This window comes from Pinus tabuliformis, chromosome 9, assembly GCF_031772625.1.
Source record: "Pinus tabuliformis cultivar Carrire ecotype Pingquan chromosome 9, CPIR1, whole genome shotgun sequence".
Classification (NCBI taxonomy): Eukaryota; Viridiplantae; Streptophyta; class Pinopsida; order Pinales; family Pinaceae; genus Pinus; species Pinus tabuliformis.
In genome coordinates, this window is record NC_142307.1 from 1,333,109,741 (window position 1) to 1,333,124,227 (window position 14,487).

Genomic DNA, 14,487 nt, shown 5'->3' on the forward strand with positions numbered 1-14,487 from the left:
AACTACTTGCTGAATTGAAATTATACTTGCAGAATGGAAAGGAAAGCAGATAATGACAAATGAAAGAAAGGAAGAAACTAGATTACTTTTGCAGAAATAAACTAATGGAAGAAAATTGGAGACTAGAAATATAAGAAAGCAGTAATCACATTCTACTTAGACACCTCCCCGGCAACAGCGCCAAAAAGTGATGAGCCTAGGTATTGCAACAAGAATGCTGCAACTCCCAGGGATACCAGCTTTACTTATCAATACGGGGTTCGTACAAACTTGGAGGTGACAGTGCTATATGCATAAGTAAAAGTGAAGGTCCTACCTGTTGTCACTGCTCATCTGGCAAGAGACCTCAGGGGTTCCAAGCCAGACTTCTGTAGGGTCAGAAGAAGCTTAATTCTTTGAAGGAGGAAGAGCAAATCTATTATAAGAGAGAGCTACTCTACTGCAGTAATGAAGAAAACAACATGTAATGCTAAACCACACCATAACCTAATTAACCAATTAAACAACTATGCTAAGCAGAATTCCTAAATCAATCACTAACTTAATGTTGCTATCTAAGTTGCAAAAGTAAAGAGCATCAAACTATACTAAGGTGCAAGCAAAGGAACTAAACTAAATCTGTTTTCAAGCAGAAGAGCAGTCGGAGATCAAAATTTGTGAAAGGAGGACGAAAGGATGCAATAGTTCATAGGGACCATTGGATTGATCAACGAACAGAAGATGGACAACAGAGATCTTATCGTGGGGGCTTAAGTGAATAGATGGATGAACAGGGTTAATGAACACGATGAACGGCGGAGATCTTATTGCGGGCGGTTTAGGGAATTGGTGAACAAACAGGGTAACGAAGCAGATGAACGATGTAGTTCTTATCGCGGGGAATTAAGTGAATGGATGGATGAACAGGGTAACGAAGCAAATGAATGACAGAGATCGTATCGCGAGCGGTTTAGTGACTAGATGCATGAACAGGGTTAACAGGAGATGAATGGAAGAGATCTTATCGTGGAGATTAAGTCAAGAGATGGACGAATAGGATTAATCAGAGGATGGATGATGGAGATTGTATCGCAGGAAGAAAACATGTGGAAATGATGGAGCGGGTTTCGAAAGCGGTAAGAAGTTTCTCGCGCACCCTCAAAGCTGTAAGTTGTATTTCTGAATTTCACGCGATTAGCCTAACTGAGAGACACGTAGAACGAGAAAACCAATTTTCTCGCGTGCTCTCGGGTGAATAACGGTTGTGCAAGAATCCGCGCAAGATTGTGCGATAGCCGTTAGATCAGGCTAGACAGATCAACGGTGGATATCGTCCAAGCTAGTTGGTGATCGGGTGACGCAACAACTGTTAGGGTCCCACCCTAACCCCCTTATTTATGTCTTGGGATCACGTCATAGTCAAGAGTCAATAAAGCCCATATTAATATTTGTAAGTGGTTAACCCGCAATTAATGACGGGACCACAGTTAGTTGCAAATGGGCGGAAGTATTAGATAGATGGTAAATGGGCGGTAGTATTAGATAGATGGTATTAATAAAACCCACGATATTGGCCCGTGGTATTGCATGTATGAGTCATATATAAAGGATAGAGACTCCCTGCGAGGAGCATCGTGTCTTGTTTTGTAATCGAGCTCTGCTCTATTGGAGGTTGCCCCCTCGAAGAGGCCTGTGAACATTTCTCTCTGAATAATAAAATCATTGCTATTCTGTGCTCTGGGTATATTTTCTTCGCATATTTTGTGTTCTCGGTATCTTTTCTTCGCAAATTCTATGTTTGGGTATTACTTTGCAGGTTAAGAGCATAACAAGTGGTATCAGAGCACTTTCCAGGGCTCGGTGGGATCTCCAAATTTTAGCATTTTTTTTTTTTTGCTAGAGACGTGTTCCGGCGTCTTTAAACCACGGGATCTGTCATTAAGCGCATAAACCTGCGGATTTGGGGAGGCATGCACGCAGGAAATACAAGAGGTGGTCACGTCTGTTGGACTCCCTTGTAACCCCAGTGGGTACCCCTTCGAGTAGTAGCGCATTAGACAGAACCGCGCACGAACTGTCTTCCACGTACCCTCTGGGTATATAGGAAGCCCCCTAGCTCCCTTGAAACCTCGCCATAGATAAACCTTCGGCCGTCTTGTGGCTACAGTACACCGAGAACAGCACTCGGAGAGATTACTCGCGCGTACGATAGGGTAGTCGGGTTGTACGGCTAAGGGTACGGTCGATCCTCCTTAGTTAGAGCCCTGAAACATTGGGCCGAGTACTACTGCCAGACCCTTATGTATATTGCGATCTGTAGCACCTGACACTCCTCAAGACCATAGTTCCCTTTCTATCGGGGGATCACACATCACCTATTCCAGATCAGCAAGGGCAGCGGCAACAGACATCAGTCCCGGAGCTCCATCAGATCAGCAGCAGCAGTTGTTCCACCATTCAGATCTCTCAGATCCACCAGATCGGAGTAGTTGTGAAGGGTTCCTGTCCCTGGATATAATTTTCGCAGGACTTTTGGCGGCATTGACATTCTGAGGATTTGGCGACTGCAATATTGATCAGGAAGGAGTAAAACTCCGTTAGGAGTTTTCGAAAAAAAAAAAAGAGTATGAGATCTTCCGGGGCGCTTATTGGTGACCTAGCCCATCAGAATCAGGACGACGAGCTGAGCAAGGTGGTACCATTCAATTTCTTAGTAAAAAAATTTTAGGCGGTCCCAATTTTTGTCCTCAGGTTGGTGTATGGTAGAAACTCGTGCCCAAGCGATGGCCAATGAAAGGATCGACAAAATTGAAGAGCATGTGCACTCCCTCCAATCGGCGGTGAAGCTTATCTAACTTGAGCTTAAAGGAATAAGTAACCAGATAGTTGATGCACTCCCAAAGGGCAAGGAGCCAGCCCACGAGGAGGCGTATAATGGCCATGAATACCATGAGGGTGAGTCTAGCCACTCTCATCACGTCTGGCACACCCATCCACCACCTAGTCAGCGACCTCCCAAGTTGGATATGCATAAATTTGACGGTTCTCACACATCCGCATGGCTAGCACAAATGGAGCAGTATTTCCAATTGAATCATATCATAGATGAGGGGACTAAGCTTATGGTGGGCACCATGTACTTGGACAATGAATGATGGCAATGGAAGGAATGGCATCAGCGTTGCAATGGACAGTTTCGGGATTGGGCCCAATTTGCCAAAACTCTTCGCAGTCGCTTTGAACAGGAAGACTCTTTCTTGGGGCGTCTCACTAAGCTCCGACAGACGGGTACAGTGGAGGAATATATTACTGCTTTTGAAGCCTTAGCCTTCCGCACTAGGGGTCTCACAGATGAGTTCTACATGGAATGCTTTATCAGCGGTCTTAAAGAAGCCATCAAAGCTCAGGTTCTACTCCACCACCCTCCCACATGGATAGAGGCTTGCCAGGTAGCCCGTAAGGTGGAACGTGCATTAACAGCCCAATCCAGCCGCCCCAACTTCCCCGCTAAAAGTCGTCCCTCACAGGCTCCCAATACGACTTAGACACTTAAGATTCAAAAGGTGTCACCTGCGGAAATGGCCGAAAGAAGGAAGCAAGGACTATGTTACTACTGTGATGAAAAATATTCCTCGGGTCATAAATGCAAAGAGCACAAGTTTTTTCAAATAGATGCCACTGACTACAGCTCCACCGAGGAAAATCCACCACTTGAGGAACCGGAGGAGATCGAAGAAGATAACTAAAAGGAAATTGTATCTGATGAACCAATTATTTCGCTAAATGCATTGGCAGGAATTTCTTCCCCTCAAACTCTCAAAATCAGGGGTTTTCTTAAACATCGCCCAGTAGTAGTCTTGATTGATAGTGGAAGTACCCATAATTTCATCCATCAAAAGATCGTTGAAGCAGCACATTGTTTCGTCCGGGCAGTTTCTAACTTCCAAGTCCAGATTGCAGATGGGGGCACAATGAAATGTGAAGGTCGCTGTGAAAATGTCAAAATTCAAATGGGGGATTATCAATTGAAAACCCACATGTTTGCAATACACATGAGGGGTTGCGACATTGTCCTAGGCGCGGAATGGCTCCGCACTCTTGGGCCAATCACAATGGATTTCCAGGAGTTATATATGAGTTTTAAGCAGAACAACTCCACACATACCCTCCGTGGACTACAGGCGGGAGCCCCCTCTATCATCAGCTCGCATAGAATGGAAAAATTGTTAAAAAAGGCCATCATGGAGTGGTAGCTCAATTTAATGCCATCCAGGTAGTAGACACCATGTCTCTGCCAATTCATCCTGAGATGCAACAGATTTTAAATAAACATCGGACGGTCTTTGACAAGCCTCATGAGCTTCCACCCTCGCGAGGGGAACATGATCATAGCATCACATTGGTTCCAGGGGCCCAACCCCCAAATGTGCGGCCATACAGATATCCGTTCACCCAAAAGAATGAAATAGAAAAAATCATCAAGGAATTGTTGGAAGCAGGTGTCATTCGTCCCAGCATTAGTCCTTATTCATCCCCAGTGGTCATGGTCCTCAAGAAAGATGGGGAGTGGCGGATGTGTCCCGACTTCAGGGCCCTCAATAAGTTAACAGTCAAAGATAAATTTCCCATCCCAGTGGTTGACGATTTGCTGGACGAACTCAATGGGCTCAATTCTTCACTAAGTTGGATCTTCGCTTAGGCTATCACCAAATTCACATGAAGGAAGTCGACATTCCCAAGACAACTTTCAGAACTCATGAAGGCCATTATGAGTTCCTCGTCATGCCATTTGGTCTCTGTAATGCCCTCTCTACTTTTCAGAGCCTTATGAATCACCTCCTCAAACCATATCTCAGAAAATTTGTCCTTGTCTTCTTCGATGACATCCTCATCTATAGTGGCACTTGGGCGGCACATCTTCAGCATGTAGATCTACTCTTGCAACTGCTCCGAACGCATAAATTATTTGTCAAGATGTCTAAGTGTTCGTTTGGCATGGAAGAAGTTGAGTATTTGGGCCACATTGTGGGGCGTGAAGGTGTCAAGGTGGACCCCAAAAAGATCCAGGCAATGCAAGAATGGCCTCAACCTAAGACCTTGAAAAGCTTGAGAGGATTTTTGGGTCTCACAGGCTATTATCGTAAATTTGTCCGCAACTATGGCCGCATAGCGAAGCCCCTAACGCAACTCCTAAAGAAAAATTCCTTCTTCTGGAACGAGGAAGCACAACAGGCATTTACCGCTCTCAAAACCGCCATGTGTTCCACTCCTGTCTTAGCACTACCGGACTTCACCAAATCATTTGTCATTGAATGTGATGATTCGGGAACAGGTATTGGAGCGGTCTTAATGCAGGAAGGGCGACCATTGGCCTTCACCAGCCAACAACTAAGTGGGAAGAATCTGGGCCAATCTACCTACGAGAAGGAAATGATGGCCATCTTACATGCAGTCGAGACCTGGCAACCTTACTTGTTGGGGCGACGTTTCCAAATCCGCACAGATCATCACAGTGTTAAATATTTTTTGGAGCAACGCCTATCTTCCCCACAACAAAATAAATGGTTAGCCAAAATGCTGGGATATGATTATGAGATCATTTACAAGAAAGGGAAAGACAACAGGGTAGCAGATGCATTGTCGCGCCAATTTGAGGAGGAAAGTACTCTGCTAGCAATTTCCCTCCCCATTCCCGACTGGATTGAAGAGGCTCGCAGGGAATGGTTTTCACATCCCGGGCTCTCCCAACTCATTTCTCAATTACAGGTAGATCCTAATTCCAGCAAGGGCTACTCGTGGCAGAATGATATCCTTCGCTACAAGGACAGAGTCGTAATATCGCCAACATCCACCCTCAAAAGTCGCATTTTGGCAGAATTGCACTCATCTCCCATTGCAGGACATTCGGGCTTTCAGAAGACGTATGCTCGCACCAGAAGATCATTTTTTTGGGCCGGCATGAAACAGGACATCCTTACTTTCGTAGCAGAATGTGACATTTGTCAACGCCACAAAGGGGAAACCGTCAACACACCAGGCACATTACAACCATTGCCCATTCCGGCGTCAATTTGGACAGAAGTCTCCATGGATTTCATTACAGGTCTTCCAAAGTCTGGGAACAAGTCAGTCATCATGGTGGTAGTGGACCGACTGTCGAAGTATGCTCATTTCTGCGCCCTACCCCACCCATTTACACCAACCTTGGTTGCTCAAACTTTCATGGATCAGATCTTCAAATTGCATGGCATGCCCACTTCTATTGTGTCCGACCATGACCCAATCTTCACCAGTAATTTTTGGCAGGAGCTCTTCAGAATACAAGGCACTCAACTCAAACTCAGTACTTCATATCATCCGCAAACAGATGGTCAAACCGAAGCCGTCAACAAATGTCTAGAAACCTACCTTAGGTGTTTCACTTCAGAAAAGCAACACCTTTGGGTACAGTGGTTACCTCTGGCGGAGTGGTGGTATAACACCAACTATCATGCCACCACCAAAATGACTCCCTATGAAGCAGTCTATGGACAACTTCCGCCTTCCCCTACTTCTTATCTCACGGGGTGCTCCAAAGTACAAGCCGTGGATCAACTCCTACAACACCGCGCAACCATGCTTGCCCATCTGCGCGAGAATCTTCATCAAGCTCAGAACCGTATGAAGCAACAGGCTGACCAACATCGCTCAGAGCGCCAATTTCAAGAAGGGGATCAGGTCTTTTTGAGGCTGCAACCATATAAGCAAACATCACTCAAAGACAAGGGTTGTCAAAAGCTCTCCCCAAAATTCTACGGACCATACCAAGTACTTCAGCGCATTGGAGAAGTGGCTTACAAGTTGGCTTTGCCACCTACAATAAAAATCCACCCAGTTTTCCATGTATCGTGCCTCAAGAAAGTGATTGGGAACAATTTCCGAGTTCAAACCAGTCTACCTGAATTGGACGAAGAAGGGTCAATCTGGCTTCAACCTGAACAGATTCTAGACACATGAGACAAGCACCTGCGCGGCCGCATGATTAACGAGGTCCTCGTCAAATGGAAAGACACCTCTCCGGAAGATGCAACTTGGGAACCAGCCACTATTCTTTAGCAGTTTCCGCAGCTTCAGCCTTGAGGACAAGGCTAGTCTTAAGGGGGAGGGCATGTTAGGGTCCCACCCTAACCCCCTTATTTATGTCTTGGGATCACGTCATAGTCAAGAGTCAATAAAGCCCATATTAATATTTGTAAGTGGTTAACCCGCAATTAATGACGGGACCACAGTTAGTTGCAAATGGGCGGAAGTATTAGATAGATGGTAAATGGGCGGTAGTATTAGATAGATGGTATTAATAAAACCCACGATATTGGCCCGTGGTATTGCATGTATGAGTCATATATAAAGGATAGAGACTCCCTGCGAGGAGCATAGTGTCTTGTTTTGTAATCGAGCTCTGCTCTATTGGAGGTTGCCCCCTCGAAGAGGCCTGTGAACATTTCTCTCTGAATAATAAAATCATTGCTATTCTGTGCTCTGGGTATATTTTCTTCGCATATTTTGTGTTCTCGGTATCTTTTCTTCGCAAATTCTATGTTTGGGTATTACTTTGCAGGTTAAGAGCATAACAACAACCGTTGGATCAGGCGAGGCAGATCGACGGTGGGGGTTTAAAGCGCATAAAGTGTTGAGGTGACGTGATAGTTGTCGGATCAGGTGAGGCAGATCGATGGTGGGGATTTAAAGTGCATAAAGTAGGTGGAAGATTTCACACGAGGTGGCAGTTGGATAAACTAATGAATCAGACAATGATTGGGCAAGTTTGTTGTGGATCGGATGGTAAGGGGATTATGCATGAAGAATGTGTTGAAGGAGGTTTCAAGGAAAACGACAGAAAAACCAATGAGGGAGAATAAGTAACTGCATCAAACAACAAACTCCATAGCTCATGCGAGAACCAAAAACTTGTGTTTTTGGGGTTGCTGAAGGGTCTCTTCCTCAAGTCATGGTCCCAGAGGGAGGAGATGAGGCCGAGACACTTGCGGACAACCTTATGGTGATCTTTTTCTCCTAGCTAACCTGCTAATTGAAAGAAGGCACAAATGGAGGTAAACTAAAGCACAACCGATCTACTCTACACTACTGTAAGAGGAATGCAACTACTTAAGCAAATGAACAGAAGAACCATAAATCATCTACGCTATACTGCTGTAATGAAAATGCAGCTACTTAAGCAAATGAACAGAAAACCAGGAAGCTACTTAAGCAAATGAACAGAACCAGAAATCTATGCTAGCATACATGTACAGTAAAGAGGATCTTTGGCTGCTCAGGTTGGGCCCTAACCCAAGAGCTTCAGCCCTCTGAGTTAACTCAATGCTGGCTCAAAACAAAACTCATCTTTATTATAAAAACCATGGATTACATAACAAACTGTCACAAGTCTTGTAACTCATAAATAAAGTAGAGTTTTACAATAATAATTCGAATCCTACTGAGGTCCTAAGCCTCTCTACTTATACATCTAAAGTCTCCAACGACTTCCTTCAAAATTAGGGAGGCTTGGCTCCCCACTCAAGATAAATTGGTTTTTGTCCTTTTCACTTGCTCGGTTGTCTTCTAGTCCTCATGATTTGGCTGTTTGCACTCCGAGCTGATGGAGGAATATTCGAATGGACGGGTAGTAAATGAGGAGGATTTACCTCCTATAATTCCTCTCCCTTGTCATGTTCGAGTTTTTACCAAGGTCTTTGCCATAGTTCCTTGTTTTTATCCTTTATTCCTGCATTACATGCACATTAGACCACAAAGAAAAATATCCAACTCTAACTCATCTCATAAACAAAATATAATCAAAAGTATGCAATAAGTTGTGAGAATAGTTGGTTTGACTAAGCTAGGGGGTGAATTAAGGCCAATTAAGGCCCATATAATTACCCCATGATGAGGCTCATCAGAAACCATGACTCCATCCCCATGGGTTTCCAGTGCTTCCAAGTGAAATTTCAACGCTAACCTTCTTGAAGATTTCATGGCAGTCTCTTTTGCCATGAAATCCCCTGCATCATACTGCCATAAACATGTAACTGTCAGTGCATAAGTGGACATAACATTACACCAATTACCTTACCTTGTTGTGCCAAGCATGTTTCCCTGCAACTGCTCACACATGTTGACCACATGTTCCGAGGATCAAGGCAACATATATACTAATTTGAAATCAACCTTTACCAAGACTAACAAGCATGTCATAATCCATAGTCAACTCATAGTCATTAAACATAATGCTACAACTATCACCTACTTACACTCGAGTACATATCAGTTATATCAACACGTATGTGTGAGTAAAACCATCTTAAAATAAGATCATTCCTTCGAGCAATCTTACACACACATAGTCTTTTTATGCAATTCATCAAACATTCAACCAACTTGAAAACATACCATTTTAAATAAATCAACTAGATGACATAATCAAACACTCAAACATCAAATAGATGACATAGTCAAGCTCATTCCATAATGTCATAACCTTAACCATTGCTTAGGCCAATCCAATTTAGCATGATACATATAACATCAAGATCTTAATGCAATAACCCTAATCATTAACTAACATATAACAATAACAAGTTAACATATAACATGCTCATTAACAACATATAACATAATCATCAAGTTAATTATCATAAAGCAACAATAGCAATGCATACAACCACAAGTTACTATCATTCATGACTATCTCACACATGTGCATATGAATACACTAATCAACTAGCATTTATCATACATGTAACCATAATAATATTAAAATTACAAGCATATCAGTAACCCTAATGCTTATAACGAACATTAACAAACATACATGCATGTCCACCATACAAACTTGTATGATGATCTGCTCTTACCTTGAAGTCCATTGTTGTAACTTAACTTTAATGATCAACAACTCCTGCTCTATCTCAACCAACACATTAGCATAATAACATACCAATATCATCATGATGACCTAATTGCATACAATGACCTTATGCACAACAACCTTCACCATGAAAATGTGTGCATAACAACATATAGACACTGACATGCATAACAAATGCATATGCAACATATAGACACTGACATGCATAACAAATGCATATACAACCATACACTCATGACGACACATCCCACAACAACACCATCAACCTTCACATGGTGACATCACTACAACCATGATCCACACCATGCAAATGCAACAAGCACATGGACTACAAGCATACGCAACACACATGCAACCGACATGAATGCATGACCAACACACCACCCATCTAGTATGAGGGGTGAACCATGCTCTGATACCACCCTCTGACGACGCCTCCCCTCATATCCACCCACTATCACTGGCTTACCTAAGGTAAACACGAGATGAGGGGCTACTATGACAAGACTCGACCTCCTAAGTAACCTTAAGGAAGTGGAATTGATGGAAACCCACAACATAGACCTTCTATACCTCCTACAGAACTCTCTTAAGCCTTCCTAGTCATCCCCATGACCAGTCCCTGGGTCACGTTGAGATTTTGGACCATTAAACCCCTGGACGCTCCCTTGATATGGACAAGGGTGCGTTTGGGAGGTTCCATCCGCTCCCACAACAAGGAATGGGTGTGTTTAGGGACTTTTCTACTCAGTCCTGTGCCTACGACTCCAGGTTTTGTGCCACTTTTCAAGCCCATAGTCTAGGTCACTGCCTAGAAACCCCTGTAGCTTTCAGAATCCATAATTTACATGACAATAAGACTTGCAAGCCAAAAACTGGCTCTAAGACTAGGCTTGACCATCCCCAACCGGGACTGAAATTCTGTCAAACACTTTGCATCAATGCAATCAGGATATGAATACAAGACAAAGCATAAACAACTGATAACTCATATGAGACTTGACAAGAAGGATCACCACCCTCTTCCCTTAACTGTTTTGAAATCAATTAGATCTTGCATCCATCATCCTTTTAGTTACAAGTAAATACATGAAATAACCATGACTATAACTAGTCACATAACCATGCTTATCACCAACATTAAACCATGTAAATAACAATGAGATAACAGCCATTAAGGCCACATAATAACAAGTACAAAAACACGATAACTTAGCTTTTATTAAACATAGGCAAGAGTCAACCAGGTTTGGGATTTCCACGTACCACCCGACCATAGACATGGTTGAACCAATTCTTTCTTTCAACCAGTCACCCCCGTGCCATATTCCAAGCACGAATGTGGGATCTCATGGATAAACCAATCCAAAAACAACCAAGGGAATCTAGAGGTTAAACCACCTCCACCCTCACCAAACCATGGTCTCACCAAAACCGGCACCGAGATCACAAAACCAAACCGAGCTTGGAATGATTTTGAAGTCCATCACTATCCTTGAGGAATTTCTCGTCTCCTTGTCTCTCAAGCTTTACCGCAATCCACACCGTATCACTAGGCCCTAAACCGAGACTCCACCCTCGGGTTTTACTGTGTATCCTGTCAAAACCGGTCAAGGGATTCCTAGGCCTTTAAGAATTTTCCTGAGACCACCTCCGCCCTGGATTCCAAAACCATCCAGCAATTCCAAAGCTCAAAACAAGAAACAATCCCATCACACCATGCCTATCTGGAAAAAGGCAAGGCAATGCTGTAAACCACTGTCACCACCCGACAAGACCATGCCACCAACAGCCAGAGAACCAATTACTAACATGCAAATCCATGCATGTCAAAACCAAATAGGAAATCACACATGCAATATGTTACCTACAAGTATTCCTGCTAAAGCTGCTTGATCCTTCTCTTCCTTGCTTGCTCCTTGCTTTCCTTTCTTCTCCTTGTCCTTCCTTTGCTTGTTTTTCCCTTCCTTGCTCCAAATCTAGAATGCTCCAAGAAAACTCTAAGTGTCCAAGAGTGTGAGAGAGAGAAAAATGAGAGAGCTCAAAAACTAAACTGACAAAAGATTTGAGCCACAAGCATCTAATCCTTAGAAACCTTTTTATCAATCAGACCACTATTTTCTTCATTTTCCATTATTTTCCTTCATTTCCTCCTCACATGCAACTTGTGACCTTTCACCTTCATTTTCTCCTAATTTCCATTATTTTCATAAATAAATGTGCCAAAATACCTTTTTGCTTTTTTTTTATGCCTTAGCCATTGCCTTTTCCAATTTCCCTTAGCCATAAATACATCCAGTGATGCCCACTAGGATATCTTTGCCCAACATTTAGCTTGGAATAAGTGTCCCTTGACCGTGGTCTTATTTTGCCTTTATTAGCTTTAATTACATGAACTTTTAACCAGGGTTGTTACATTGAACTAACCCCCTAGGCTTGTTTAAGGCATAACTTGCTTCTTTGATTTTCATATCCAAGATTGCCTTTTCATAATGGATGTGTTTATTATTTATGATGCTTGTGTAGAATATTTATTTAGAAGCATTAATATTAAGGCATAGCCTTTTAACCTATTCTTGATCTAGGATATTTATTATACTCTTGTTTATGTTTTTGTATTTTTAACTATAACGAGAATATGCACTAAGTAAAATATATGATTAATGTGCAATAAGTACATCAGTTACAACAAACTATATTACAACTTCCTACTTAGCTTCGATATAGAGATACTCCAATCCGAACAATGACTACAAAATGGAAACTATATAGAACTTAAACTTTTACACCATCACAAAGTACAGACTTTAAAAAAAACGCTCAAAATTTAACATACTTTGATCTCCATATAACCTAAGCATCAAGAAAAAACAAAGCATCATGGTTTGAGCTCATTTCCACATCCTAGATTGATTCATGTAAATTTGGACCAAGAAGATTTGGAGCACTGACTTAAGTGCTAATTGGAGAGAGCATTGAATGTAATGATCCTAGAGTCACCTGAATTTCTTTCAATTTTTTGTGAATGGCATTGATTTCATCTTCCAACTTCTAAATTATAGTACCATGTTGAATCAAGATTTCATTGTGGATGTGAGGCTAGAAACCATTTGGATATGATTCATCTGAAGGGTGATGATTTATTCTTGTAATATTTGCAATTGAAAATAAAGTGAATCACCCATTGTTATAGGATGGTTAAAAGATCATTGAAGAAGGGATTTAAGCATCAAAGACAATCATTAGAGTTTGTCAAGCAATTGTCGCAAGGAACAATTGAGCAAATGTAGAGCTTCCACCCCCAATTTCTAGCAATTCCCTAACCAAATTACAATAACCCAAGGCAATTGAAAACTTACTACAAACCGTGCCCTAAACATAAGTCAACCTTACAATACCTTAGAAACCAGAGTGATACCCCATGAGCAAATTCTTGGGAGGAAGGCATGATAAGACATAAAGAGGAGAAGTCAACCCTAGACAAATTCAACATAATTCAAATACCAAACATATAGTTTAAAATACATAAAAGAGAAAATAACTAACCTAAGATAGGAGTCATTAAAAACAATGCATAGATTCAAAACATGAAATGGAGAAGTCATTGCTCTAGTCTATGACCTTGAGATGAAATTTGCTTTCACAAGCTTAAGAAACCAACTCTAACGAATAAATGGTTGCCCATATATAGAGTAAAGCTTGAAATCTCAATGAGGGGAGGAGATAACATGCAAATATCTAGCAAACTCCCATATTTATCACAGGAGGGAACGCCCATGAGAAGGATTCCCAATATCTTGCATAAGCATTACAATTTTCATCCTCGTAGATGTACAACTTCTAAGACGCATAGAGCTCATGTAGTATGGCTACTTCCACAACTAAATTGAGAACCTTTGGGCACACATACTAATGATCTATTGAAACACAAGGAAAAGTTACCAAACCAAGTCTATAAAATGGATCGATTCTCCTTAGGCACTGGTCCTAATAATTCAAATGAGTTCTAATAATTACCCCAAGCCAATTCACCTCAACATAGTACCAACCCATCATAATCCATCTTAGGGGAAATAAAATTGATAGGAAAGGAATGATATGTCAAATGTCCTTCCACTTCCCACAATTTAATTTGAGAAATTTCCACTCCATCTACCACAAATCAAGCTCAACATCGTGAAAAACCTGACATGTGCTACCACAAAATCCCATCTTCCTTCATAGTTCCTCCACAGTTGTAATTCATCATACACACAAAGACAATGAAAGTCCAATATCTCATCATATAATCCAAGGAACATGACAGAGGATAGGACAAATTGCATATGTACCTTTTCTTTCCTAAACCTTACTTAAGCATTAACCAAGCTTCCATATGCAGGGCATTCCCAATGTAAAGGAATATTTGGCATGAGCTTGGTCTGGAAAAAAACATTCACTGGCATAATAACCTTATTACACATTGTACTAACAACGAGGATGGTGAATGAATGGGGATTCCCTATACATGCTTGTATATTTAAGATCCTTCTTCCATGACACTTAAGTTGATCATCTACCATGTTTCTATACTTAAAAGGGGGGCGCCAAGGGCCTTTAAA